The sequence below is a fragment of the Cebus imitator genome, unplaced genomic scaffold (assembly GCF_001604975.1).
Source record: "Cebus imitator isolate Cc_AM_T3 unplaced genomic scaffold, Cebus_imitator-1.0 Scaffold96, whole genome shotgun sequence".
Taxonomy (NCBI): Eukaryota; Metazoa; Chordata; class Mammalia; order Primates; family Cebidae; genus Cebus; species Cebus imitator.
In genome coordinates this window covers 5,475,009-5,487,453 of record NW_016107411.1, presented here as the reverse complement: position 1 = coordinate 5,487,453, position 12,445 = coordinate 5,475,009, and positions in this window count along the sequence as shown.

Genomic DNA, 12,445 nt, shown 5'->3' with positions numbered 1-12,445 from the left:
AAGAATCCCAACTGACAATGTCAGCAAACACGGAAATGACAGACAGCACTCTGGAAAAAAAGAGACTTCCTAATTCTGCTGTGGGAATCTTTTCTAAAGCAACTAGACATATACAAAATAAAATTAAAGAAACTTCAGGGAGGAAAAGGGAGGGAGGGAAAGACAGCCAAAGAGAAAGAAATAGCAGTAGAATGTGATGGATCTAGAGGAGTTTAAATAATCTGTTGATATGTATACTGTGAACCACAGAATAACAGGCAAAGGAGAAGTAAGGAAATGAGAAAAATGGTCATCAGAACATCCTCTCTCTAAATCCCCCATTATCACCATCTTAGGGAGTCGAGGATATACTCAAAGAGAAATTATTTAAATCAACTATTTTTTCAGATTTGTTTGCAGTTTTAGTAAAAATTGCCCTCACCAAATGAGCTGAAAAATATTCCTTTCTCCATTTTCAGGAAGAGTTTGTGAACATTTGAAATATCTTCTGCAAACATCTGACAGAATTCACCAACAAAGATATGTAGGCCTAGATTTTCTTTGTGGTAATATTTTTAAATTGCTAATTTAATATCTTTTTTGTTATGGATCTATTCATTTCCACTTTCTTCCAGAGTCAGTTTTGATAATTGTGTATTTCCCAGGAATTTGCTCATTTCATTAAAGTTGTCTACTGAAACAAAGTTATTTATAGTATTTCTGTATAATTATTTTCATTTCTGCAGGGTCAATAGTGATGGTCTTTCTTTCATTCATGTTTGTCAATTCAATTTTTACCTTTTCTTTATTCTTTTTTTTCAATGCCTTTTGGGTAGAGGGCTTTTTGAACTTCTTACTCCAGAACTCCAGAAGTAGTACCATGTATTTGATTTTTATTTTCAGACAACATAATCCACTTTATGTGGTTGAATAAAAAAAAAAAATCATTCCAATATACAGTAGAGGAGAGTCAAGAACCCATCCCTGAATATTATGCAACCAGGACCAAAAGAACCAGGGAAAACAACCTGCTATGCCACAGGATTCAGTCAGCAGAGAATAGATGTAAAAAAATGTTAAAGTGGCCGCAAGCAAACAAACGCTCCTACTTTTCTACTTGCCTGAACATACATTCTTCTAGTGCATGGCACCATCTCAAATCACTCATTTCTGACTCACACCTACTTGGTAGAACTTAGGTCACATATAGCAACCCAGGAGAAAAAGAATGAGAAATTTTTATTTTCACTAGCATTATTATACAGAAAATCAAAGTAAAGACAGTTGAAGTAGGTGTTGAATGAGTCAACTTATGTTTTATACCACAATGACTTCACATGATCTGACCACTTATCAGTACCCCAACGTTATCTCAATATGGTCCTCAAATGACCATTCATTATGCACGAGCCACTCTGTCCTTTTTGCTGTCTCAGGATAACCTTGGAAAACTTCAGGAAATTTGTATTTTCTGTTCTTTTTGAGTTGACTGCTCTTATCTTAGGTTTTGGCATGGTTAATGTCTGTGTATAAAATTTCATAATCTTAAGTAAATCTTCCTTAATCATTCTTCATAATCCTCTTTCACTCCCTGAAACCTTCTTCCCTTTTTCCAAATATTCCATGAGCACACATTCCTGACAAAAACCTAGATTTCATCAAGAACCTTAGCTGTAAAGACGAATATAGAAGAGAGTAATGAAAGATGCCAACTGCCATTAGCAATTTGGTATACAGGATTTCTTTAGCTGTGCTTATTTTTTGCTTCCATTGGCAAAAATCTTTACACACTTTGTGCATTATATCTAATGATGAAAACAAAAGCCATAGATACAGAAATGTGCACCGTTTTTTCTCTTTCCAAATTGAACTTGATCCAGTGTCAAGTCATATAAAGATATACATAAATCATAAAATATTATCTCTAACTGTTAATAATGGCAGACTGTTAAATGTGAAAATATAAAAGAAGTAATAATTGTATATAAATCAAATAATAGTTTGCCATCATATGTTTCTTTTGAAGTCACAGAAAAACTTTTTCACCATAAATTTGGCTGTTTCTTGGCATCTGAAAATAAGTTTCAAAGTAATAATATGTTGAACAAAATTTCTCTTTGAGTTTTTGGAGGATGAGAACTAGGTAGATTGCCAGGAGTTTATCTATGTGTGTTGCAAAGAAGGTGTTAAGAAATTGTGCTTTCAACTAAACTAGCTATATACTGCTAGCAGCTATTTAGGAGGAACTAAAGGTGCAGGGAAATTGAGAAAATCAAAATTAGCATTATACACAGAAAAAAATTTTATGGTTGTAAACTCATGGACAGAGACAACTAAAGTTTATCATTAGTGCAAATCCATGTTTAAAAAGCCAATGCTTGTATAATTATTTAAGGATATAAGAAGAGAAACAGGCTATAGTACTTTAGAACAACATCTTCTGGTAAGTCAATACCATCCAGACCAACGGCACATATAAAAATCACACATATAGTCTATGTCTACTTTATCTCATCCTCATATGCATCACTGAAAAGAGGCTAAAGCTGAATCAATTATCCTGCATTTATTTCAAAAGCAATGATATTAAGTTGTTTTCTGATCAAAAGGAAACACACAGTATTTCTTTCGAAGAGGTAAGGTTTTATCTATGTTCTATAGTAAGTTCAATTTGTTGAACAAAATAGCTACACACAGGTTAAAGATGTAGGTTGCACTCATTTTTTTTTCATTACTAATCCAATTTAGGGCATTTTTAAAAGAAACATGTCAGCTTTTACTAGGCAATGTTTAAAAGTAAAGGTGTACATGGTAAAATAATTGCTGTTTGTCAAATAATGGGTGCAAGATGGGAGGATAAAAGCTTTAGACAAGCTGGGGCTATTTTAGATTAGGTGAACTAGACAGCATTTCTCTAAGAAGGTAATATATAAGTAGAAACAGGAATAAAATAAAGAAGCCATAAGGGACCTAGAAAAATATTTTCTGGCAGGGGAAAAAGCAAATGAAAAAGCCCTGAAGCTACAATAGACTTGTCAGCTCCAGGCACTGCATGGAGCAATGTAGCTGGAGGGGAGAAAGTTGGGGGAAAATGACTTTGGAGAGGCAGCCAGGGGCCAGCACAATCAGGACCTTGACATAATGAAGACGTGAATTTTAAGTGTGATGGTAAATCACTAGAGAGTTTTCAGCAATGATGTGATATGATCCAATTTTTAATAAACAAGTAAATTTGTAACACCTCTCTCTCTCCAACTAATGCCAAAACTATAGAGCATTAGAAGAAGAAAAACTGTATGTCTTCATTTATTTTTTGTTGCTATAGCAGAATACCTGAAACTGAGTAATTTATGGAGAAAAGCGGGTTATTTTTTACAGTTCTATTCTGGAGGCTGGGAAGTCCAAAACTGGACAGCTGCATCTGGTTGGCTTCTCAAGAGGGACTTAGGCTGTGTCATAACATGATGGAAGACATTTCAGGGTGAATGAGGAAGCAAGTAAAAGCTATAGGAACTGAATTTGCCTTTATATCAGCCTACTCATGGGAGGCAATTCCATTCCCACAAGAGCTAATCCAGTCTTTTGATAGCTAACTCTGTTTTGTGAAAGACATTAATCCATCTTAATGGCCTAATGACCTTTCACAGGCCCCACCCCATAACATTATTACATTGGCAATTAAATTTTCAACACGAGTTTTGGTAGAGACCAACCATATCCAAACCATAGTGGCATCTATCAAAAATTATATTTAAAAAATAGACCCAAAGTGTTATAGCAGTGAAAAGGAAGTAATGATTAATTCAGTCTGCATGAACTTAAAACTTATTAAAAGAATGGGCAGTTAGTAGAAGCTTTAAGATTGAATAGAAAAATACAGATGGACATAGGATCTTCGAGAAATGCATCCCCAGTTAAGGGAAAAGCTAAACAAAAACAGGACCACTGGATTAAGCAAATTGTGATTAGTGAAGGGCTGAGGGCTAGTTAACTACTGATTTCATGAAGAGAAGAATTAGATTAGATTGAGTATATTGGAACTAGGTGATGTAGATTCTTGCATGTACTGTTCTGGAGTTTTTGAATTATTGCTTTAGCAATGGGTCCCAATTTTAGATTTTTTAAATGAGAAAATCTATTTATTTATCAACATTTTCCAAAGTAAAAGGTGTTCTGCTAGGAATTGGAAATATAGGGGTAAAAAAAAAAAAAACAACAACAAAAAATGATTATCCCTTCTGAATTTCATAGTTTCTACACTTTGGTTAGAATACAGTAGCTTCTTATACTGAGTAAAATCACGTTTTCTACAGTCTGGTAAAATGGAATTCTCCCCCAGTTTTGCAGTTACTGTAGCGTCATTTTAGAACCATGATTTTCCATTTTTGAGAAGTTCAATATCAATATGTAAGGTGACATAGACTCTTGCCCTTCTCTCAATAATGACTCAACCCATCCTATTCACTGTATTCCAAGTTACCAATGTATACTCATCTGACAAAACATTGGGGGGAAATTAGTTTATATTCTCATTAAGCACCTAAATAAAAATTGACATTGAATCCCCTTGCACATAGTCCTCTAATTATTTCTGAGAGCTCTCAAAGAAGCCGTCCTATAAGTGCTCAGGAATACATTCCTCAGATTTTCCACTTGAGCTTCCTTATTAATTAATTACCATTTATGTTGATAATAACACATTAGATAGAGAACCACTCTACACAGTACAGTCAGCCTCTCCTGGTGATTGTCACTTCTTGAAGCACTTGGTAGGACGGCCTCACCACCCTCTCCAATGCCACCCCACCTCTAACACGGATCAGGCTTGACTCACAATTCTCCACTGCACAACTGTGATGATACCATTTTACTAACACTTCACTGATGATATGAGAACAAGAATATAGCAATATAATACCACAAAGAATGTAAAACTGGCTCCTCAATATGTATGTTCCAGGGCTTTACAAGTCCACAGCCATTCTCAGGCTCTCTTATTGCCCTGTCTAGCTTGTAGGAAGATGTCAACCCTTACTCAAAACACACACACATATACACATAGGTGCGCGCACACAAACACACACACACACTAAGAAGCTGCTATGAATACTCTTTAAAAGCATCTGTAACTACAAATCAAAAGTCAAATTGCCATGAGGTGAAAAGAGGTCCCGATTTTAGATGCATATCACTCAATCTATTTCTTTTTTCCAGCAAAAGTCTTCTGAAGATGCTTGATAGTAAAAATACCTCACTGGTTAGAGAAGACCCCACACTCCTACCTGAAAGGATATCGAACCATCCTCTCACCAGCGCAGTCTAGTAGGTTGAAATACAATATCCCAAGAGCAGTATTACTTGTCATTCATTTAACTAATAACACACATAAATTCTTAGCTTACTATAACTTTTTTACTTTAGAGACTTTTAAATTTTTAAAACCTTTTGACCCTTTTGTAATATCATTTAGCTTAAAACACAAACACAGTGTACATGGGTAAGAAAATATTTTCATTCTCTGTATCCTTATTGTTGAAGCTTGTCTCTATTTTTAACAGGTTAAACTTTCATTTTAATTATATTTTTACTTTTTTGTTGTTGTTAAAAGCTAAGGCACAAACACATATATTAGCATAGGCCCACGCCGGGTCAGACTCACCAATTACACTGTCTTCCACCTCCACATCTTCTCCCACCGGCAGGCCTTCTGGGGCAGTAATACTCATGGAGCTGTCATCTCCACTGATAACAGGCCTTCTGGAATACCTCTTGAAGGACCTTCTTGAAGCTGTTTTAACTTTTTTTTCATAAGTAGAAAAGGATCACACTCTAAAATAATGATTAAAAAATATAGTATAGTGAATACATAAACCACTTTTTTGTTACTATTATCAAGTACTCTATACTGTACATAATTGTATGTGGTACACTTTCATATGATTGGCAGAGCAGTAGGTTTCTTTACACTAGCATCACCACAAGTACATGAATAATGTTTTGCACTACAGTATTATGACAGCTGTGATGTCATTAGGCAATAGGAATTTTTCAGCTCCATGATGATCTTACCGGGTTACTGCTGTATATGTGGTCTGTTATTGTCGTTGACTGAGATGTGATACAACACATGACTGCATTTATATCAATAAAAGGTACCTTCTAAGACACTTCCCTTAAAACAAAAGCACAATTTACTTCAAATTTTCCTTAAAGTTTCTATATCTAGAAACAAATGGATTTTCTTCTTACACACATAAATATTTTCTAAAATTCTGAAGGCTGCTTTCCCAGTTTTGTCTGGGAAATCCTCGCAGATGAGGTCAGTTGCTCTAGTGGTCACATAGTGGACTCCTGTCCATCATCCACTTGCTGGGCAAATTCCATCTCATGTATTATTTGCCTTTCCCACAAGAATGCCAGTTCTCTGGCAGCAGAGACTCTTTTCACTTCTGTGTCACTAGGGTACCTCCCAGAGGAGTGTCTGGCAAATAGAAGGTGTGCCTTGCACATGGCAAGCTCAGTATTTACTTAATGAATTGCTATAATCCAAAGAAGATGGCTTTTCTAAAAATAACTGTAAAGTACAAACAAGTAGGAGCTCTGATTACATTCTGAACTATATACTTCATGCTATATTATATTTAGTTTTCATTGCCATGGTTTCTTTTTCCATAGTTTTAACTAAATTGACAGTATCTACTATAATGAATGAATTTTAAAAATAATTACTTATACGAAAAATTCCCTTTTCTAAAATGTCCAATTCAGATACTACTTCAACTTTATATGCTTCTCTTGACATAACCTGATCTCTAACTTCTTTCTCATAGTGCTTCATAATACTGTGTTTCTAATATTCCATTTCCCACAACATTTATTTTTTAGTATTTTTATTTTCCTCTTTAGTCTTTGAATATTCCAGAAAAGAAATAATTTAATTTTTTTTCTTGCTGAGAAAAAACTGGGGAACTTTCATTTTTAAAATTTTACTTTAAGTTCCAGGATACATGTGCAGAACATGCAGGTTTGTTACACAGGTATACGTATGCCATGGTGGTTTTCTGCACCTATTTACCCATCATCTAGGTTCCCTCCCCTCAGCTCCCACCCACCAACAGACCCTTGGGTATGTTGTTACACTCTCTGTGTTCATGTGTTCCCATTGTTCAACTCCCACTTATGAGTGAGAACATACAGTGTTTGGTTTTCTGTTCCCGTGTTAGTTTGTTAAGGATGACGGCTTCCGGCTTCATCCATGTCCCTGCAAAAGACATGATTTCGTTTCTTTATATGGCTGCATAGTATTCCATAGTCTATATGTACAATATTTTCTTAGTATACTGAGTCTATCATTGATGGGTATTTGGGTTGGTTCCATGTCTTTGCTCTTGTAAATAGTGCTGCAATAAACATATGTGTGCATCTGTCTTTATAGTAGAATGATTTACACTCCTTTGGGTATTGATCTAGTAATGGGATTGCTGGGTCAAATGGTATTTCTGGTTCTAGATCCTTGAGGAATAGCCACACTGTATTCCACAACAGTTGAACAAATTTACACTCCTACCAACAGTGTTAAAGTGTTCCTATTTCTTCACAGCTTCACCAGCATTTATTGTTTCCTGACTTTTTAATAATTGCCATTCTGACTGGCCTAAGATGATATCTCATTGTGGTTTTGATTTGCATTTCTCTGATAATCAGTGATGATGAGCTTTTTTTCATGTTTGTTGGCCAAGTAAATGTCTTCTTTTGAAAAGTGTCTGTTTATATCCTTTGCTCACTTTTTGGTGGGGTTGATTTTTTCTTGGAAATTTGATTAAGTTCCTTGTATATTCTGGATATTAGACCTTTGTCAGACGGGTAGATTAGAAAAATTTTCTCCCATTCTGTAGGTTGTCTGCTCACTCCAATGACAGTTTCTTTTGCTGTGCAGAAGATTGTTACTTAGATCTCATTCTTCCATTTTGGCTTTTGTTGCAATTGCTTTTGTCGTTTTTGTCATAAAATCTTTTCTCATGCCTATGTCCTGAATGGTATTGCCTAAATTTTCTTCTAGGGTTTTCATAATTTTGGGTTTTACATGTAAGTCTTTAATCCATCTTGAGTTAATTTTTGTATAAGGTGTGAGGCAGGGTCAAGTTTCAGTTTTCTGCATATGGCTAACTAGTTTTCCCAATGCCATTTATTAAATAGGAAATCTTTTCCTGTTTTTGTCATGTTTGTCAAAGATCAGATGGTTGTGGGTATGTAGTGTTATTTCTGAGGTCTCTGTTCTGTTCCATCGTCCAATATGTCTGTTTTGGTGCCAGTACTATGCTGTTTCGATTACCGTGTAGAATAGTTTGAAGTCAGGTAGCAGGATGCCTCCTCCAGTTTTGCTCCTTTTGCCTATGATTGTCTTGGCCATAGGAGCTCCTTTTCGGCTCCATATGAAATTTAAAGCAATTTTTTTTTCTAACTCCGTGAAGAAAGTCAATGGTAGTTTGACGCGAACAGGAGTAATCTGTAAATTACTTTTGGCAGTATGGCCATTTTCATGAAATTGATTCTTCCTATTCATGAAGATGGAATGTTTTTTTTCCCTTTGTGTCCTGTTTTATTTGTTTTATTGTTGATTCTTTCTCATCTTCATGAGTTTGTCTAGTTTCAATCTTAGAGGCTGCTGACCCTTGGATAAGGATTTTGTGGGGAAATTTTTTGTTGACACTGTTGTTGTTATTTTCTGGTTTTATTATTTTTTTTCTTTCAGTAGTCAAGTCCCTCTTCTGTAGGGCTTCTGTGGTTTGCTGAGGGTTCACTTCAGGCCCTATTCATCTGGTTCACTCCTGTGACTGGGGATGTCACTTGAGGAGGCTGAAGAACTGCAAAGTTGGGTTCTTGTTTCTTCCTCTGGAAAGGGGCACCAACCTGATTCCAGTAGGAATGCTACTGTATAGGGTGTCTGACAACCTCTGTTGGAGAGTCTCACGCGGTTGGGTGGCATGGGCTGCAGGACCCATTTAATGAGGCACTTTCACTGTCCCTTGCTGGAGGGAGTGTGCTTCACTGGGGAAATCTGCTCATTTGGGCTGCCCAGATTCCTTAGAACTAACAGGAGAAAAGACTAAGTCTGCTGGTCTGTGGAGACAATGGCCATCCCTCCCCCTAGAGGCTCAGGCCCAGGAAGATCAGAGTTTTGTCCCTGATCCCCTGGCTGGAGTTATTGGAGTTCTCAGGGAAACCTTGCCCAGTGAGGAGGGATGGGTTGGGGTCAGACCTGAAGAGGCAGTCTGGCCACAGTCTGCTGCAACTGGTGTGTTGGGCTGGGGGTAATTGCTCTTGGGGTCAAGCTGTCCAGCTCCCTGGCTCCAGCAGTAAAAGTGTGGCCTGGAGCTATAGAGATGGCTGCTGCCCTTCCCCTGCTCAGGGAGCTTAGTGTGTTAGCTAGCTAGCAGTTTCAGTGTTGGCTGCCACCCCTCCCGCAAGGAGCTCAAAGGCTTAGACAGCAGGTAGCAGCAGCTGTAGTGCTAGTTGCCCCTCCTCGTGGGTAATCAGCTGGCTTAAGCAGATTCTAGCTGAGTGGCTGTTGAGAATCTGTGTGGCTCCATGGTTGGGACCCCAGGCCCCGGTGATATCGTTTCACAAATGGGATCTTCCGATCCATGGACTGCACATTTCTATGGAAAAAATATGGTTTCCCAGGTTGTGTAACACGCTCTTTCACTCCCATGTGGGCCACGACATCACACTGCTCTTCCTTCCTCTCTGTGGGTCACGTCAATCACCTAGTCAGTTCTGATGACAGAACCTGATTATCTTGGTTGCCGGTGCTGGATTCACATGCTGTTATGGTTCTTTTTGATGGGTGCCTCTGATCACAGCTGCTTCTTCTAGTTGGCCATCTTGGCCATCTTCTAAAATTTTCTAAGAGAAATCCTAGCAACAGTTGCTTAAAAACGTTTTCTGAGATATTGTTGAAATGTGGAAAAACATTCTTACATTATGACTTTTGACAAACAAGTCACAATAATTTACACTAAATGTATATATAGTAAATTATAGAATATAATATTTGGTATACATAATTGCCAAATATCTGCCATCCTTCCATCCTTGGAAAAACCAAGCTATAGTTGGTTTTATACTGTTGTATTATCTATCCTTACTATATAATTTTGTCAACATCATTCACTTTCCATTGGTTGTTTTGGTCATCTGAGTGGATTATTCTTTCCACCTAATAGTTAATAATGCTTCATCTTTCTGGAAGCATTAAATAAGACATCTAACTCATTTTTTTCCGCTTTCAAAAATTTTTCTTTTCTGTTAAAATCCTCAGAGAGCTTTGCATATCAGAGGCTGGTTGGCAATTAACATTTAGGTTTTATTTAAGTTTTTTAGTTAATGTAAAAGTAACTATGAACTGTGTTTGTAACTGGACTTTGTAGGTATAAGAATTTAATTATCTATTTTTCTCTCAAAGACCATGTTAATAAGGTATGCTCTCCAACATAACAATATGCAGAAAAAAAATAGCTTGTAAGATGTTAAGATGTCAAAATCTTTCACCTACTATCAAAATTTTCATTAAATAACAGCCATTTATCAACACCTCCTCTTTGCCAGGTCTTACACCGTTTCTGGTTACCTAAACTGGAGTCCTATATTACATCGAATTCGTTTTCCATTACCAGTTATTGCTTTTGTTCAGTTGAGCTTAGATTTTCAACTATTTGTTAGGGAACCTCTAAGTACTGTAGATCTAAAGATGAAGAAAATCTAAAGATGAAGAAAATCGTTTTTTCAAAATGATTCGTTTTTTCACATATTTTATATGTGATTATAATACTACTTAATTCAAACAATGAAAGATATTTCTTTCCTGTCTGCAGAGTTCAGGGAAGAAGTTAAAAAGATGAGGCTATAAATATCTTATTTAATGATAAGTAGTTCTTCAGATAGATATGTTAGTTTACAAAGGGATGATCACTGTCTTTAAAAGCAGTGCAACAATGTATATTGGTATAAAAAGCTTCAAAACTAGCAAATTAGAGTAGTTGTAGGCATCAGTGATCTTTCATAAATACAGCTATAATCTTGGTGTATCTGTTAAAAATTAAATAATGGCTTATTTCTCCATTCATAAAGCCTAAAACCCCTTAGCTTGGTGTAGTAGGTACTTAGCCATCTGACTTATGGTAGTTTACCAGCACCATGACCAATCAGTTCCTACCCTGCACCCCTGTTCCAAACCTGAAAATGTTACGCTTCAGTCATACAAAACTGCTTACACAGCAGCTACACCTGTTTTGTCTTGGAATAAGCTGTTCTGTGTCAAGAATTCCCTTTCTGAATTTGTCTACCTTTGCTTTAAAGTTTATCCAACTGGCCACTCAGGGCAGATTTTGGGAATCTCCATCTGTCATGTTGTCATTGCATTCATTATTATTATATTATAATCATTTATTTCCCAATCTTACTCATAAGGAAGAAACTTCTTATTCATCTTTGTATTTCTACCAAGCAGTGTATATTATAAGGGTTCAAGAAGGCATTGTTAACTAGATAAATTTATCTTATATTGGTGTGTCAATATAAGATGTGTTAACACCTATAATATTTGATATATATATATATAACACCTCAAATATTATAGGTGTTAACACATCTTATATTGACACACCAATATAAGATATATATATATATATATAATATTTGGATTCCAGAAAATATCTCAATAATAGGCTAAATTTTATTTGGAAATTATATGTGACACAGCAATAATATTTTCAACACTTCTCCTTCCATCCATGTCTAATGTTTTCTTTTAATTTATTTCTCTGTCCCCAGTAGGATAAAATTAAAGATTTGGTTTTACTTTTAATAATTTTTTCTGTATGATATTCTATCCATGTCATTACAGTCCATCCACTCTTCGATCCATGTTTTATTAGCAATATCCCTTGAAAATCATTGTTGTTACTGGTTTCAAAGGTACACATTGAAATTAGGTTACGTCGGCCAGGCATGGTGGCTCACACCTGTAATCCCAGCATTCTGAGAGGCTGAGACAGGTGGATCACCTGAGGTGAGGAGTTTGAGACCAGCCTGGCCAACATGATGAAACCCCGTCTATACAAAAAATACCAAACATTAACTGGGTGTGGTGGTGCATGCCTGTAATGCCAGCTACTTGGGAGACTGAGGCAGTAGAACCTGAACCTGGAAGGCAGAGGCTGCAGTAAACTGAGGTCAAGTCACTGCACTCCAGCCTAGGCGATGGAGTAGTTTTAGGTATCGAGAGATCAAAAAAAAAAAAAACTAGGTTATGTCAATAGACTCTAGAATATAGACAATTTTAGAATTGTCTATCTACTTATCTTTAACAGATTGAAAATTAACTTAGAGTAAAATGAAAAAATCCTGTTTTTATCTATGACCTACAGAGGATATTAAAAATCTAAATGTTAATTTTGTCTTTGTG